A 16242-nucleotide genomic window follows, 5' to 3' on the forward strand; every position below is an offset into this window, starting at 1 on the left:
TAAATGACTTTCAAGCGTGTCACGACTCTAATAGTAAGCCAAATACTTTTAATGTTCCATAGGCTGCGACAGAGAGAGAGAGAGAGAGAGAGAGAGAGAGACTCCTAGACAGAAAAGGCTGGGGGTGGGGGGGGAAGAATCTATTATTCACGGAGAAAAAGATGCTCTGACTTTCCCCGTTTGGTTGACGCGATGGACAATTAAACCTTATCGAAGGATACCATCGACTCCAAGAAGAATGCTGCACCAGTCACGTTTCTGCATTTTGTGAGGCTTTTTGAAAGCTCTAGAGGTAATGCCCAAGGTTTTTAAACTGAATTCTGGAGAGGCGGTTCTGGATGCCTGAGGACTGTTTTCCCCAATAAGAAGCTGTAATGTTGGCTCCACTCTCCCCTCCCCGCAAAACATCTTGTGTTCAATACCTGGTTATATGTGGCCTAAAGAGAGAAGTTTGTTTAGGGACCAGTGAATTTTTTGTTAGTGAGTCCTGCCAAACATTACCTTAATATTTTAAATTTCCCTTTCTAAATAATAATTTGAAATGTCAGATAGTACCTGCTAAGAAGAGGGTGAGAGAGCGGTGGCTGAAACAAATGTTTCTTCCAAACACGCAGTTTTCCCTACCATTTCAGAAGCTGCCAATGCCTGGTGAGATACTTCATCAAAGCTCTAATGGGCCAGCTTATTTCAGAAAATGGACCAGAGCCATGGCTGCATAAATGCAGCTTTGCACAACTATGGCGCTCCTGCTTGGAGCCAGCTGGATCAGGAGACCTGTCCCTAAACTAATGTATCCCATGCCCTGGTCTTTATTTATAAAGTTAGTTATAAAATAGGTGCACTGTGTAAGACCACTGTGAGAGTAAGTTCTTTAATAGCAACTTTGGGTCAGATTTCTGCATTAGAATTTCTTTTTATCTTTTCCTGAAGCTTATAACTACTTCTTACTCTTGATGTTTATTTGGACTTAGCAATGTGGATATTGTTGATGGCCTTTGTAAAAGTATTTTCAATGGCATTGCAGGGTCAGAGGTGCAATTAGGGTGGATTTTAAGAGACAATGGGAGTCAGTAGAAAAAGCACGTGTATACCAGTGGTCTTTAGGGCACACAAAGACTTTCCAAGGGACTAATTTTCAGGTCCTCAATTTCATATAAACTCTTTTCTAAAATTGCATTTTCCTAAAAACACTCTTCTTAAGAGCAGGCCTGTGTTGTGGGCACAGGTTCCCCTTTCCCACTTCAGCTTCCACAGTTACTCTTTTCCCTTTTTCCAAAAGAAAGGCATACATCTCCTCCCTGTATAACAATGGCATGTTGCCCCAGGCTGCAAAATGTCCAGGGATGACAAGCAGAGGGACAATTCACAACATTGACATTGAGTTGAGAAAGCAGTAACTCCAATAAATTATTTTGAATGTTGGGTGTTTTCATATTCTTTCAACAAAATTGAAGAAGATGACAGATGATAATGTGATAATAGTACACAGAGTCCTTTGGGGCATTAATTTAGGAGTCCAAAGAAATGACTGCTATTGCTGCAACAGATTTTCTTCTATTTCTGTCTACTTAGTAATGTGAACAAGTTTCTTATCACATAAAAATGAAAAATTGGAATTTAATTGATGCTGAGCCCCATCATTCTGAGCAGTAAGCTATCCTCAAAAATATAAGCCAATCAGGGAATTCTCTGGCAGTCCAGTGTTTAGGACTCCGCGCTTTCGCTTTCACTGCCAAGGGCTTGGGTTTGATCCCTGGTTGGGGAACTAAAATCCTGCAGGCCATGCAACTAAAAAAAAATTTTAAAAAAGAGAGAGAGAGAAATATAAGCCAATCAAAAAAATCTACTCATTTCACTTAAGATAGCATTTCCAATAAAATTTTACTTCAATGTGATTTTGATCCGTTATGTTTTAATAATTACAACAAATCCACAAGACACTTTAACTTTTAGAGACTTCTGGTCACAGGAAAAATGTAAACATTTTAATTTCATATACTTTTTTCCAAAAAAGTATGTTAGGTAATCAATAGAAGACTTTGAAGCATAAGATATGTTACATTAGGATAAAATTCTGTGAAGAAAGTGAATTAGAACTAGGAGTTAAATTTAAAAAAAAGGAATGATGTAAAATTTGTGTGCTAAAGACGAGTTTTTTAAATTGTTTTTGGGTTTTTAGTGAATGATGATATCATATTTAGATTTACTGATATATTTTAAAGACTGATGTGGCAGTGTTAAAACACCAATATTTACAATACTCTGGAAATTACAGCCTTTGCAACTATCTAAACAATGTGAAAAAATTTAAACGTTAAACTAATAACGTGCCAAGTGGGTACATAGCTTTACAAAATTCTTCTAGGGTGCTGTAAGCAAAAAAATTTGCAGACCACTTCTGAGGAAAAATTCTTTCAGGTTCTGCTGTGAGGGAGAATGGAGAAATGGGATGGTGGCTGAAGGGTAAATATTGGGTCAACAGGGATGATATGAAGTAGGAGATGAGGCATGTTTTGAAGCTGATGGGAGTGGAGGGGGGGAAAGATTCTTCTCTACCCTCTTAGGGTCTCCAGGTGGGCTTCAGAATTAAGCTAACATTAGGACAGATGAGCAGGAGAAAGGCATACAAGTTTTATTAAATTTTTACATGTACATGGGGCCTTTACAAGAGACTGAAGGCCCGAAGAATTGACTAGATTAGAAAGCTTTTATACCTTTTAGACTAAATCACCATAAACTTGTGAAGAAATAACAAGATAAAGGGGTTTGGGCTGGTGCAGTAAATTAAAGGAAAGTGGCTTTGAGATATATTGGGGCAGGGCAAAACAGATGAGTTATTTTAGTAAGTTTGTTTGTAGAGATCTATTTCAGCATTGATTCCCAGTCTATGTCCTCCCTGGTACAGGGAGGACACCTTTCTCATGCGAAATTTTATGGTGTGTTTTTTAGGTAGAAAAAAGGAGGCCAGAGAGCCCTTCCTGCATCTGCTGTTTCTTAAGTGCCCTTGGCTCAAAATAATCAATATGCCAAAGTGACATATTTTGGGGTGGTATGTCCTGATAGAGCTGATGTAGGAGAGGGGAGTGAAGTTCTAGGCCAGTGAGAGCCAAAGGGATCCAGGGCAGAAGCAGAGTGATTGGTCAGTTTTGATACAGGAGGCAAGGAGAAGGAGGCTGGAAGTATAGGTAAATTGATAGATATGGTGGAAGGAGATGAGATACTCTCCCTTTTTTTTTTTCAATAAAAAATGGAATGAGATGGGGCATCAGCTGAGAGGGGTGGGTGCTGTGAGAAGTGAGTGTTTAGGAGATGTTGAGAAGTAGGAGACAGACCACATTGTATGTAAGTATAATCTTATCTGAAATCTACATTTACAACCTAGATGTCCAAATGTGTTTGGTGGTCTGTGGAAAAACGTATGCTTTTGCTTTATGGAAGGGAACTTGTGATCTATCACTCAAGGAATTCTTATCAAGAGAGAAAACATTAAAATTAAAATTTTTTTCCTATTATCCAACCCCATATAAATACTATTACAGTTTTCACTCATATTTTCAACATTTTGAAATCCCCTTACAAATCTCAAAAAGTCCTTAACGTTTGATATATATTGTCACCTCTGACTCTGAAGGACTATGCTGGAATACTAGAGGATCGTCACTGCCTTTTTTTGTATATTTTCACACGTTTTATGTCAACTTGAGAAAAAATACGGCAGTCATATAAGTCAAATAATGATAAAAGTCCTTGTTATACCAGAAGTGAATATGGAAGAAATTTTTATTTTAAAACTCTGCTAAAAGTGCTTTGTTCCTAAAATCAAATTTGTTTTGTTTTCTTCATTGAAATCTTAGAATGGTGCTGAATATTTTAAAAATTGTATTGGTTTGTGTAAAGATAATAGATTTTTGTCAAATTGATCACTTGATAGCAAATATATTTCCTTAGTTCTTAACAAGCCTACTATGTAAAACTAAAATACTAAAAAATAGGGCTTCCCTGGCGGCGCAGTGGTTAAGAATCCCCCTGCCAATGCAGGGGACATGGGTTTGAGCCCTGGTCTGGGAAGTTCCCACATGCCGCGGAGCAACTAAGCCCGTGTGTCACAACTACTGAGCCTGCGCTTTAGAGCCCGCAAGCCACAACTACTGAGCCTGCGCGCCTAGAGCCCGTGCTCTGCAGCAAGAGAAGCCACTGCAATGAGAAGCCCAAGCACCACAACAGAGAGTAGCCCCCACTCGCTGCAACTAGAGAAAGCCCAGGCACAGTAACGAAGACCCAATGCAGCCAAAAATAAAATAACTAAAAAAATAAATAAATTTTAAAAAATAAAAAATAAATAAAATACTAAAAAATAGAGCTACTCATATTTAAAACTTTAATTTTGTCATACGTATACATTTAATACCATATGTCTTGGGAGCTCTCTCCTAAATACCAACTTATTAAAATATAAACTTCATATCTCATGATATAGAATTCTTTTTATCTAAAATATTGAACCTATATGGCAAGGAACAGAGCAAAACAAAACTTTCTCTAAAAACAAAACCAAAAAACAAATATACTTCAAATACGCTACTATCTAAATCCTGAGTTTCAGTTCCTGGCTTTAGGTAGGGAATCCAAAGAAATCTTGTTATCCAAATCTATTTGTTCCTGGCTATACTAGCCAATAGCAGGAGTTTAGATAGCCAAGAAATTATCCAAAAGATTACTTGAATCTCAAGTTCCCGAGTTTGGATAGCAAGGGTTGCCTTGGGCATTTTTCTCCACATATATGCACAAAGATGTTATAATTACTCAGATGTATCGTCTATCAGAAACAGTTCATCATTCTGTACTTTTCTTTCTCTTCCCTCATCCCTAAAACCCAATCAAGTCCTGAAAACTTGTATCTCCTTACTCAAATCTATTTCCCTCCATAATTCTCACTTACTCCAACAAGTCTCTTAATGGTCATCATGTAAATCATGCCTCTCTTTGGTCCATTGTTTACACTGTAACCAGAGAAAATATTCTAGACATTTTAATCATGCCACTGCCCTGTTTAACACCCTTCAGTGGTTCATCATTGCCCTTAGGATCAAAGCCTATGTCTCCAGAGCTTCATCCCACATCTTTTCCTGCTACCCTGACTCTATTCCAGGCACATCAAACTATTACACTTGCCTTTTATCCTGAAAGATTCACATCCTCTTATCTCCAGGGCCTTGTTTATGCTGTCTCCACCTTCCTAGAGCAATGTCATCCCCTTCATGTGGATAGCCTCTACTTCAGCTCTACGCCTAAAATGTTACTTTCTTTGGAGAGGCACCTCCTGATCTCCTTTCTCCTCATCTGAAGAGTAGATTAGGGGTCTATTCTCTGAATCCCATCAGAACCCATGCTCCCCACTGCATAGCAGTCTATTTTGTGAAGCACCTTATCTATACCCCCTAAACTCTAGGAGTATAGCCAGTATCCCTAGTTCTTAGCACAGTGTAGACACATAGTAAGTGTATGCTCAATAAATACTGCTGCCTGGATGAATTAACATTTCCAATAAAATTAGTATAACCTGATCTATAAACTCAAATACACATATATTTGCAATGCTTTTATTTTTTCCTAACAATTGCTTAATTACCTAAAAGCCCTTTTAGCAGGAAGCCCATTATGTCCCAGTTGTAGAACACTCCCCCATAAATTGCCCAGATATCCCAAGAGATAACTTATTCAGTCTATAGCAGGTTCTGTTCTCTTCTTAATTGGAGTCTGATCAATTGGCTAATGCCATAGTTTCTCATTATCTCACATTGTCACTTTTGGAAACTGGTCCCCCTCGATCCAAAAGGCACTGCTTGTCCACTGCTTGTGGATGACGCCCTTGCCTGTCTATATTCCTGCTATGAGGTCGAACTCTCTGAAGGAAGATAAGTTAAGTTTGCCAAGGATGTTCCACATTTGGCCCCCCAAGGGCCCACTCTTAACAATCAGCCAGAGCAGCTCACACACAGCCACAGGAGGGCTGGGTCAGGACGACTCAAGGTATCAAGGTTCCAGAACCACATTTCTCCCTTTCCCTCCAGCAAGCACCACTTCCCAAAAAAATGAGGCAGTTTCTTGTTTATTTTGTTTATATCAAGACACAGAAAGTCTTGCTATGCCCTTCTCCCAGGACATTCAGAGCTCCCTACTGTTTGTCTCTCCTTCTAAGTAAGGCTTTGCTTGTCATTCTCTACCCTAGCCTGTGATCTGAAAGAAAGGAAAAGCACAAATTTGATCTTTTGCAGAGTACTTTTCTGGTCAGGCACCATGGCATGTCAAGAAAGAAGAGACAGGTATGGAAAGATACTGAACTAGTTGAAGTTTGGAAACTTAAGTCTATCCTAATTTTGCAATCAACTGGTTGGCCTAATGACTTTAGCCTCTTTAGAGCTCAGTTTTTATCATCTGAAAAAGCAGAAGACACTTTGATCCTTTCCAGCTCTTTAGAATTCTATAATTTCAATATTTTTCTTAAAAATCAATTTTGTTGAAATATGATTTACACATAATGAAATGCATTTCAAGTATGCAGTTTCAAGTGTTTTGACAAATTTATACTATTATCAAGTTATAAACCATTTCCATCACCCCAAAATGGAATTTCCATTTCCATCATAGTTCCCCCTCATGCCTCTCTGCAGTGAATTCCCCTGCCCTAGGCAACCACTGATCTGCTATTTGTTACTATAGATACAGTTTTTCCTATTCTAGAATTTCATGTAAACGGAATGATACAGTATATACTCTTTCTAGTTTACTATTTTTTATCATGGTAACATATGTATAACAAAAAAATACGGAATGCTTCATAAATTTGTGTCATCTTTGTGCAGAGGTCATGCTAATCTTTCCTGTATAGTTCCAGTTTTAGTATACATGGTGCCAAAGTGAACACAGTATGTAAAACACAGTATGTAAAGACCTCTTTCGTACCTGGGTTTGTTTTTTGGTTTTGCATGGCATAATATTTTTGTGATTCACTCCTTTTATTGCATGTTCAAGATATTTTAAATATATTTTTTAAGCAAATAGTGCTTTTAGACTGGATACTTTTTTGAATACCACCATTCAAATATTAAAAAGTTAAAAAGGGACTTCCCTGGTGGCACAGTGGTTAAGAATCCATCTGCCGATGCAGGGAACATGGGTTCAACCCCTGGTCCAGGAAGATCCCACATGCCGCAGAGCAACTGAGCCCATGGGCCACAACTACTGAGCCTGCACTCTACAGCGCATGCACCACAACTACTGAGACTGCGTGCCTAGAGCCCGTGCTCCACAACAAGAGACGCCACTGCAATGAGAAGCCCACATACTGCAACGAAGAGTAGCCCCCCGTCGCCGCAACTAGAGAAAGCCCGCATACAGCAACGAAGACCCAACGCAGCCAAAAATAAATAAAATAAATTTAAAAAGTTAAATAAACGAGTAATTTCTTGATTTCACATTGTATTTGTTTATTAGCAAAGAAAAGGATCCTCTGCTATTTATTTTCAGAATTGATTGATTTCACAGGTGAGAACGTAATGGTGGCCCATATAAGGATGATATCAGAGGAGGGCAACAGGGATAACTCTAAGGTAGCAGGTAATGGCAACCCATTGTGAGGAGAGCATTGGAGAGAGTGGCAGCAGCAGGGGCAGGAGACTGGCTCATACAGAGGATTCAACACATAATAAAAAGTATTTCAGGGACTTCCCTGGTAGTCCAGTAGGTAAGACTCCACACTCCCAATGCAGGGGACCCAGGTTCAATCCCTGGTGGGGGAACTAGATCCCGCAGGCATTTCACAACTAAGAGTCTGCATGCCTCAACTAAGAAGTCCACATGCCGCAACTAAGAAGCCCACGTGCCACAACTAAGAAGTCCACATGCTGCAACTAAGAAGCCCACGTGCCACAACTAAGAAGCCCACATGCCACAACTAAGGAGCCCACATGCCACAACTAAGAGTCTGCATGACACAACTAAGAGTCTGCATGCTGCAACTAAGAGTCCGCATGCTGCAACTAAAAGATCCTGCGTACCACAGCGAAGATCTGGCGTGCCACAACTAAGACCCAGCGCAGCCAAAATAAGTGAATAAAATAAAATATTTAAAAATATATATATATTTCAGATAATGGTAGCCAGATTTCTCACTGACTGACAAGGAAGAAACAAAAACAAAAAGGGAGAAAATTAGATGAATCCCGTGTTATTGAACTGGGTTTGGAATTATCAATGTGAAATAATAGTTTACAATACAGGTGGATAGTTATAGAAATAAATATAGAAGGAAGGTATATACTTATACTTCCTAGGTCTGACCACAGAGTGGGACTGGAAGCAGAAATATCCTAGTAGAGTATATCTAGGACCTAGATGTTGGTTTCTAAATAACATCATCACTAAAAGGAACCAGTGTTCCTTGAATAAATAGCTGATTCCAGAGAGGAACAGGGAAAATACCAGTTGAGCTTGGAACATCTCATTGTGCAGAGAAGTACGGAAGTGATAAAAAGTAAGTGATGGAGAGATGCCAAGAGGACTCAGGATCTGGCTTGAAGGGGCTCCCACTGGCCAAGTCTGGGATAATTTGAGCATCGAACCAATGATATATATATTTTTTTTTAAACCCCATTTCTGGTACATTGTAGCAGAGTCACCACAGGCATTTAATCACCTTAAGCCTCATTATATTTCTTTTTTAAAAAAATTAATTAATTAATTTTATTTATTTTTGGCTGTGTTGGGTCTTCGTCGCTGCTCACGGGCTTTCTCTAATTGCGGGGAGTGGGGGTTACTCTTCTTTATGGTGCACGGGCTTCTCATTGTGGTGTCTTCTCTTATGGCCGAGCACGGGCTCTAGGCGCATGGGGTTCAGTAGTTGTGGCACATGGGCTCAGTAGTGGTGGCTCGCGGGCTCTAGAGCACAGGCTCAGTAGCTGTGGTGCACGGGCTTAGTTGCTCTGCGGCATGTGGGATCTTCCCAGACCAGGGCATGAACCTGTGTCCCCTGCACTGGCAGGCAGATTCTTAACCACTGCGCCATCAGGGAAGCCAGAAATCACTTTTAAAAAATATATTTACTATCTTGGCCAGAAGTCCTTAGAACTCTTTTTTTTCTCCCCCCTAGAATTCTTTAGGCTCTGTTAGGATGCATTTGCTTGCAAGTAACAGGAAATCTAACTCAACTGTCTAAAACAATAAAAAAAAAAAAGCATGTTCTCACAAAATGTTCTGAGGTAGTTTAGCCAAAGTGTTAATCGCCAGCCCCAGATTTTCATTAAATTGTTCCCCTCTTTCGTCTCTCAGCATAGCAGCTTTGTCCTCCTCTCTTGGCTCTCCTCATGACTGCAATACGGTTTCAGCAACCCCAAGCTTAATGTTCTGACAATACAATATCCAAAGGCCTGAAAGGGAAGAAGAGTACATCCCTTACTCGTGCCTATTTTTAAACATCAGGGAAATTTTCCCAGAAGCGCTACAACAGACTTTCCCTCACCTCCCATTATCCATAATCACATGCTTCTCCTTAAATGAACCACTGGCAAGGGAATTTGAATCACCATTACTAGGCTGGACTAATCAAAATTCATCTTCTGGGGCTAGTAAAGGGTCAGCTTCCTTTACAAGCATTTTACCACTTAATACCTGAACAGAATTGGAATTCTATTAGCAAAGAAAGAATGGAATGGCTGCTGGGTAAGCAACCAACATTATCTTCCACATAACACTCCTTAATTTGATTGAATAATATTTAAAGATTTCTTTAGATAGCTCTGTTTTCCAGTGTATAGGAAAGTTAAAAGAATATATGTTATATTTAGTGGATTAATGAATTTATTTCACCACATTCAGGGATTTGATTTTTATAAATCCAATTATAACCAGTTCAAACCTCCACTCACAGTCCCCTCACTCCTTTGAATCACATCCATCCCACTGCTGGCTTCCCTGGACACATAATTCACTTATCTAGTCACTGGCTTCCTCTCACCCTCAGCAGTCACTGAGATGGATTCACATCTTCATCTGATCACCGTCTGTGTGGCCCAGTAGAGACCAAGGTATAGCTTGAATGGAGTAGGAAAGAAGGGTGAGAGATGAACAAAGGGATTGTAGGGACGACCCTGCCCCCTTCTCACATATGTTGATTCTAAAAGTGGAAAACCAAAAAACAATGTTTACATTACTATGATTGTGTAAATACCGTTCACTGAAGAGCCAAAGACTTTTCTCTGATTGTACTTTCTTCTCTGGTTCCAGTGCATGACTGAAAGAAGGTCCTCTTTGTGTCTCTCCTCTGTTGGGTCCCTTGTTTTTTGGGTAACCACACCTTCTTTTCCTTTTGCTGGTGTATTACATACACAAATAAACTCCTGAGAAAGTACGTATGGAAGGTAAACTTCCTGAGTCATTGATTAACTAAAAGTCTCTCCACTCTGCTCTCATACCTGATAGTTTAGGCACAGAATTGAAGATTCAAAGCATTTTCTATTGTCTTCTTTGCCTTGCTCCATTGTCCTCTACTTTCCCATGTTGCTCTTAAGAATACAACGTCATCTCAACTCCCTGTAATTTGACTATGGCTTGGTTTTTTTTCCCTCTGTGGAAGGTTTTAGAGTCTTCTCTTTATCTGTGGCATTGTGAATTTCACTACGCTATAGATACACCTTGTTTTTTTATTCTTGATTTTTTTTTTGGCATCACTTACTTTTACTTTTTATTGTAAAAAGCACATACAAGAATTTTAAGAAATTATTAATATATGACAAATCAGAACCATGGTTGAGTTATTAAACCCATTTTTGTATACATACACTAAAATTCCAAAAGTAGAATATCATTAAATATGAGAAATATGGTAGCACTATCATATATACACAGCTCACGCAGAGATCTGTCTGGGTCATCTTTGAAGCTTTTATGTACATGTCATTGATACAAAAAGCCTGCAATTGAACTTCTACTCTCCAATTGTCCTTTTCCTGATATACATGGTTAAATATTTAAAGAACTTTAGAGATATAAAGAAAATGCATTGAATGCTAAGGGCTCTATGTGCTTTACTCTGAACAACTGTGCACTGTACCTTGAGAAAAAACTTTTGTAGTCCACTCCTAGCTAAGGTAGTGGAAGACTCTTCTAGTTCCTTTTTAGTCAGTTTAAGTTTTTCCTAGTCAGTTATTTGAGGGCAAAGTACAAAAATAGCTTGGGAACCAAATCCCATTTTTACATTGTTAAGTTCATTATAAAATGCCACTCAATTTTTTTTTTTTTTTTTTTGCGGTACGCAGGCCTCTCACTGTTGTGGCCTCTCCCGTTGCGGCGCACGGGCTCCGGACGCGCAGGCTCAGCGGCCATGGCTCACGGGCCTAGCCGCTCTGCGGCATGTGGGATCTTCCCGGACTGAGGCACGAACCCGTGTCCCCTGCATCGGCAGGCGGACTCTCAACCACTGAGCCACCAGGGAAGCCCGCCACTCAATTTTTAAAAGTCACTAAAAGGACACTTTCTGCAGTAAAAAAGGGCTAAGTTCAAGTTTTTGTTGTTTGACAAAGACACAATAATGCAATACATAGGTCATATAATCATTACAGCCTAAAGTGAAGTGTATGCAGTTTAGGGAAAAACAACTTTGCAATTATTTGTTTCTCGTCTCCTTCCCAAACAATGAGGAGAATCTCTTGTCATTTTTATATATGTACTTCTTTTTTAAACCTTAGTTTATATGCTGAAAGTTTACTGATCTATTTATATTCAAAATGTATAACGGCACTTTTCTAGACACAGTGGCTTCTCAGTGGTTTAGCTGAGTTCTTCTGTATACAATGAATTGACTTCTAGGTAGTTGACAACTCCTGGGTGGGGCTCTCTCCTAGAATGTTTGTTTCAGTGTGGATGACAAGAAGCTGAGCACAATTCTCCCAGATGCCCCAATCCAAGTCTGCTCTTCTATTTTAATTTCTCATTTCAGCCAGTGGCTCTTCCAAGAAAAAAATCTTGAGATTATCCTCAATTTTCCACCCCTGTCCTACCATTTCATAACTCAATTTCCAAGTTTTGTTGATTTTATTTCCTAAACAGCTCTTGACTCTCATGCTTCCTATTTCATCCCCACTTAATCATTTTATGTGTCAATTTGGCTACATTATAGTACAATTTGGCTGTGTTGGGTCTTCATTGCTGCGTGCGGGCTTTCTCTAGTTGCGGTGAGCGGGGGCTACTCTTCATTGCGGTGCACGGGCTTCTCATTGCAGTGGCTTTTCTTGTTGCAGAGCACAGGCTCTAGGTGTGCGGGCTTCAGTAGTTGTGGCATGTGGGCTCAGTAGTTGTGGCTCGCAGGCTCTAGAGCGCAGGCTCAGTAGTTGTGGTGCACGGGCATACTTGCTCCACGGCATATAGGATCTTCCCAGACCAGGGCTTGAACCTGTGTCCCCTGCATTGGCAGGCGGATTTCTAACCACTGTGCCAACTGGGAAGTCCCAAAACTTTAAAACTTTTGAAAGTAAATATTGGTGTAAATATTTGAATAAGAAAGGATTTCTTAAATGAGACTCAGAAAGTACTAACCATAAGGGAAAAAACTGTCATATATGACTACATTAAAGTTAAATTCCACGAACAAAGGCACCTTAAACAAAGTGGAAAGCAAATGCCACAGTCTGGAAGAAGACATTTATAGTGCATAGAATCAATAAAGGATTAGTAGCCAGATTATAAACATATCCTACAAAATTAGATTTTTAAAACCCAATAGAAAAATGGGCAAAGGATATCAACAGGCAATTTTTAAAGGACTAAACACACTTGGGCAATAAACACCTGAATATATGCTCAACCTCAGTAATAATCAGGAGCATATAAATAAAAATAACAAGTCACCATTTCATACTCATTAGACTAATAAAAATTAAAGTCTATCAGTACCTTGGTAACCATTCACAAACATTCAGACCCTAAAGGTAGGAATGGGGATGCTTTGAGGTGATCACGTCTTGTTTTGGCCAATTAAATGTGAGCAGAAGTGATGTCCGTCACTTCTGTGCAGAAACTTTCACAGCCAGAGTGTGAGCCCTTTAGTTCTTTCTCCCTGCCTCTCAGAAGCATGTGTCAGGATGGATCCTCTCAGCCCAGGTCCCTGAGTGACTGTGACAAACGGCCCTTCACTGTTTACCTGCACTGCACTTGCAGCAAGAAACAAACCTTTGAATTAAGTCACTGGTGGTTCTTGGTTATTGTGGCTTAATTTAGTCATCCTGATGATACAACCTTCATTGTTGGTGAGGAAGCTGAACAACAGGGACTCTCACATACTGCTAACAGGAGGCCAAGCTGGTACAGCAACTCTGGAGAAAAGTTTAGAAACTTTTAGTCAATTTGTGCAACTCATATATGCACAAGGATAATGATGGAAAGTTTTTATTGTAGCATTATTTTAAGAGAAAAACTGAAAATAAACTCAATGCCCACTGACAGGAAATAGATATATACATTTTTGTAGATTCATAGAATAGATGACTATAGAGTAGCTAAAATAAATAAACAGAAGCTATCTGTCTCAAAATGTATAAATCTCAAAACCATAATTTAGAGTATAAAAAATCATATAAGGAGATAAGTTCACTATATAAAGTTTAAATAGTATATTATGTTATGGATACATAGTATATGTAGTAAAAGTATCACAACATGCATGGGCATAATAAACATCAAATTTCAGAGAAGTGTTTACTTCTGGGAAAGGAAGAGCTAGAAGCAGTGTCATCTATATAGGATGAGGGTATTTGAAATGCTTCAATTTCTTAAAAAAAAAATATATATCATATTATTATGTTAAAATGCTGGGTGGTAGGTACCTGAATGTTTGTTGTATTATCCTCTGTACTTTTCTGTCTAGTTGAAATATTTAATAATTAAAAAGAAAACATAGGCAAACAACAATGAAAAGAAAGAGCATCTATAATTCTGCCTTACCTGCTCCATCCCTGAAATGACCTCTATTAACATATTGGTGTAAACCTGTCTAATGCTCCTCTGTGTCTTTGTGTCTCTGCCCAGCTGGCTAGGAGGAACAGGGTGGCAAGTCTTCAGATAACTGCAGCGAGGACAGTGCAGAGTTTCGCAGGCTAGATATTTTGGACCTCAACTTACTCATTTAGAAGACATAATTATGCTAAGTTAATATATTTATTAAAAGGAGAAACAGTTCATTATTCTATATTTAAGAATTTGCATTAATTCATTTCCCATCACTTATTTTGATTTTTTAAACATTTTTCCTCTCAATTTTTCAGAACTATTAGAAACTTCTAAATGCATATAAAACCTTTAGAATAAACATACAGAAGCATGGCTATGAGAACAGAAAATTCTGGCATTGAAGAAGGGCGTCATTTAAGCTTGATCTTTTAAGTGGTGTATCTCGTTTTGTTTTTCTGCTTTTCTACCTTTTTCTCATTTGCCTTCTAGGATTCCTTATTAGCTAAAATTCCTCTTATCAGCTCTCTCCCCAATATTCTGTTTCCTTCTACAAACAATATGCGTATGCACACTTGGTAAGGAAGACTAAGCAAGCATGAAGCTTAATGTGATTTAATTTAAACTATGGTTTCCTTGAGCTTTTAGTGCCACCTTGTGGCAGCACTCTGATGTCAGAATCTATGCTTTCCTGATTTCTTTTTATGCTCCTGAACACAACTCTGACTGAGGTTTACAGTATTAGTCATTTAAAGATATCATGTCACATAGCAGTATGGTTCTCAACGTGTCTGCAATAGAGTCACCTGGTGACCTTTAAAAAAATACTAACCTAGGCCCACTCCAGAACCACTGTCAGAGAGACTTACACTGATTTGTTGGACAAAGGTAGATGTCATTTAACAAATATTCAGCTATTGCACATCATTTACTGGGAAAAAGTCATGTTTCTTCCCTGAGTATATGACTACTTAACATTAGAAATGAAAAATGCACTTTAGAAATCCCCCCGCAAGTATTTGTTCTTGATGTAAAATAATTCTGACAGTTGCCCACGTTTCTTGCTGAAGTTTCACTTTTTCTTAATTTTTTTTGAAATTCTCACTGGCACGTGGGATCTTAGTTCCCCGACCAGGAATCAAACCCCTGCCTGCTGCAGTGGAAGCGTGGAGTCTTAAACCACTGGACCGCTAGGGAAGTCTCTGAGAGTCTCATAATTTCAATGGTCAATAGCTTCTGGTTGGCTCAAATTTTTTTTTTTTTAAAGATTTTTTGATGTGGACCATTTTTAAAGTCTTTCTTGAATTTGTTACAATATTGCTTCTGTTTTATGTTTTGGTTTTTGGCCGTGAGGCATGTGGGATCTTACCTCCCTGACCAGAGATCGAACCCTACCCCCTGCATTGGAAGGCGAAGTCTTAACCACTGGACCACCAGGGAAGTCCTCAATTTTTTTCTTTAATTTGGGAAAATATATTAACTACAGACAAGCATAGTCTCAACAACCTACCACTCAAAATTAACAAATGTGAACACTGTTGTTTGTTTCGTATATAATTTTACTAATACAGCATAAGAGTTGGTTGGGGAGTCAAGGTCAATAACAACAACAAAAGCACTGAGAACATCTGACTGCTAAACTGTGGAAACGTTGTGAATGCAACACGATTCAGAGAAGAGAGAGGTCAGCAGATTCATGGAGAAGGTGAGATTTGAGCAGGGACCTGGAGCAAGGGGAAAACTTCAATAGGTAGCAAAGCAAGAGAGCAATCTAGATGGGAGAACAGCATGAGGCAAGGCCAAAAGTGGGAATGAGCACAACATAGTTACTTCTAAATAATAATGGTCTAATAATATTTTACATTTTTTGAGCACTTACATATGTCAGGCACTGTTCTAATTGCTTTACATGCATGTGTTAACTTGTTTAACATAGCAATACCGTCATCAAGGGCACATTGCTCAGGTCATTCTTTTCTGTTTCTCTTAGACAAGTTGCCATGTCTGGGACTCAGTTTCTCCATCTGGAAAAAAAAAAAGCAGATAATACTGTTCTGTGCATGGATATGTGCATATAGGTAAACACAAGAAGAGACTAAATAGAAAATGATATACCTGTTAGGGTAAACTGGTAGGTAAATGGTAACTCTATGTTTAATTTCTTTTGAGGAACTTCCAGACTGCTTTGCAAAGTGCAAAATAGCTGCTCCATTTTACATTCTCACCAGGAGTTCGTGAGGATTCCAA

The 16242-nt window shown here is 38.9% G+C and overlaps 1 protein-coding gene and 1 non-coding gene across 2 annotated transcripts in view; both read right to left on the minus strand.

Annotated features, from left to right (window-relative positions):
* Positions 1-6820: 6820 nt before the first annotated feature.
* On the minus strand, positions 6821-6925 carry LOC117307997 (U6 spliceosomal RNA). Its single transcript, XR_004521938.1, has one exon. It is a non-coding gene; the product is annotated as a U6 spliceosomal RNA (small nuclear RNA).
* Positions 6926-15189: 8264 nt separating this feature from the next.
* Positions 15190-16242, minus strand: part of SANBR (SANT and BTB domain regulator of CSR) — a 69973-nt gene continuing 68920 nt past the window's right edge. Inside the window, exon 22 of the transcript XR_012325689.1 lies at positions 15190-16019. The gene's annotated coding sequence lies outside the window, so the exon portion shown is untranslated. The remainder of the gene's footprint in view (positions 16020-16242) is intronic.

This window comes from Tursiops truncatus, chromosome 14, assembly GCF_011762595.2.
Source record: "Tursiops truncatus isolate mTurTru1 chromosome 14, mTurTru1.mat.Y, whole genome shotgun sequence".
Taxonomy (NCBI): domain Eukaryota; kingdom Metazoa; phylum Chordata; class Mammalia; order Artiodactyla; family Delphinidae; genus Tursiops; species Tursiops truncatus.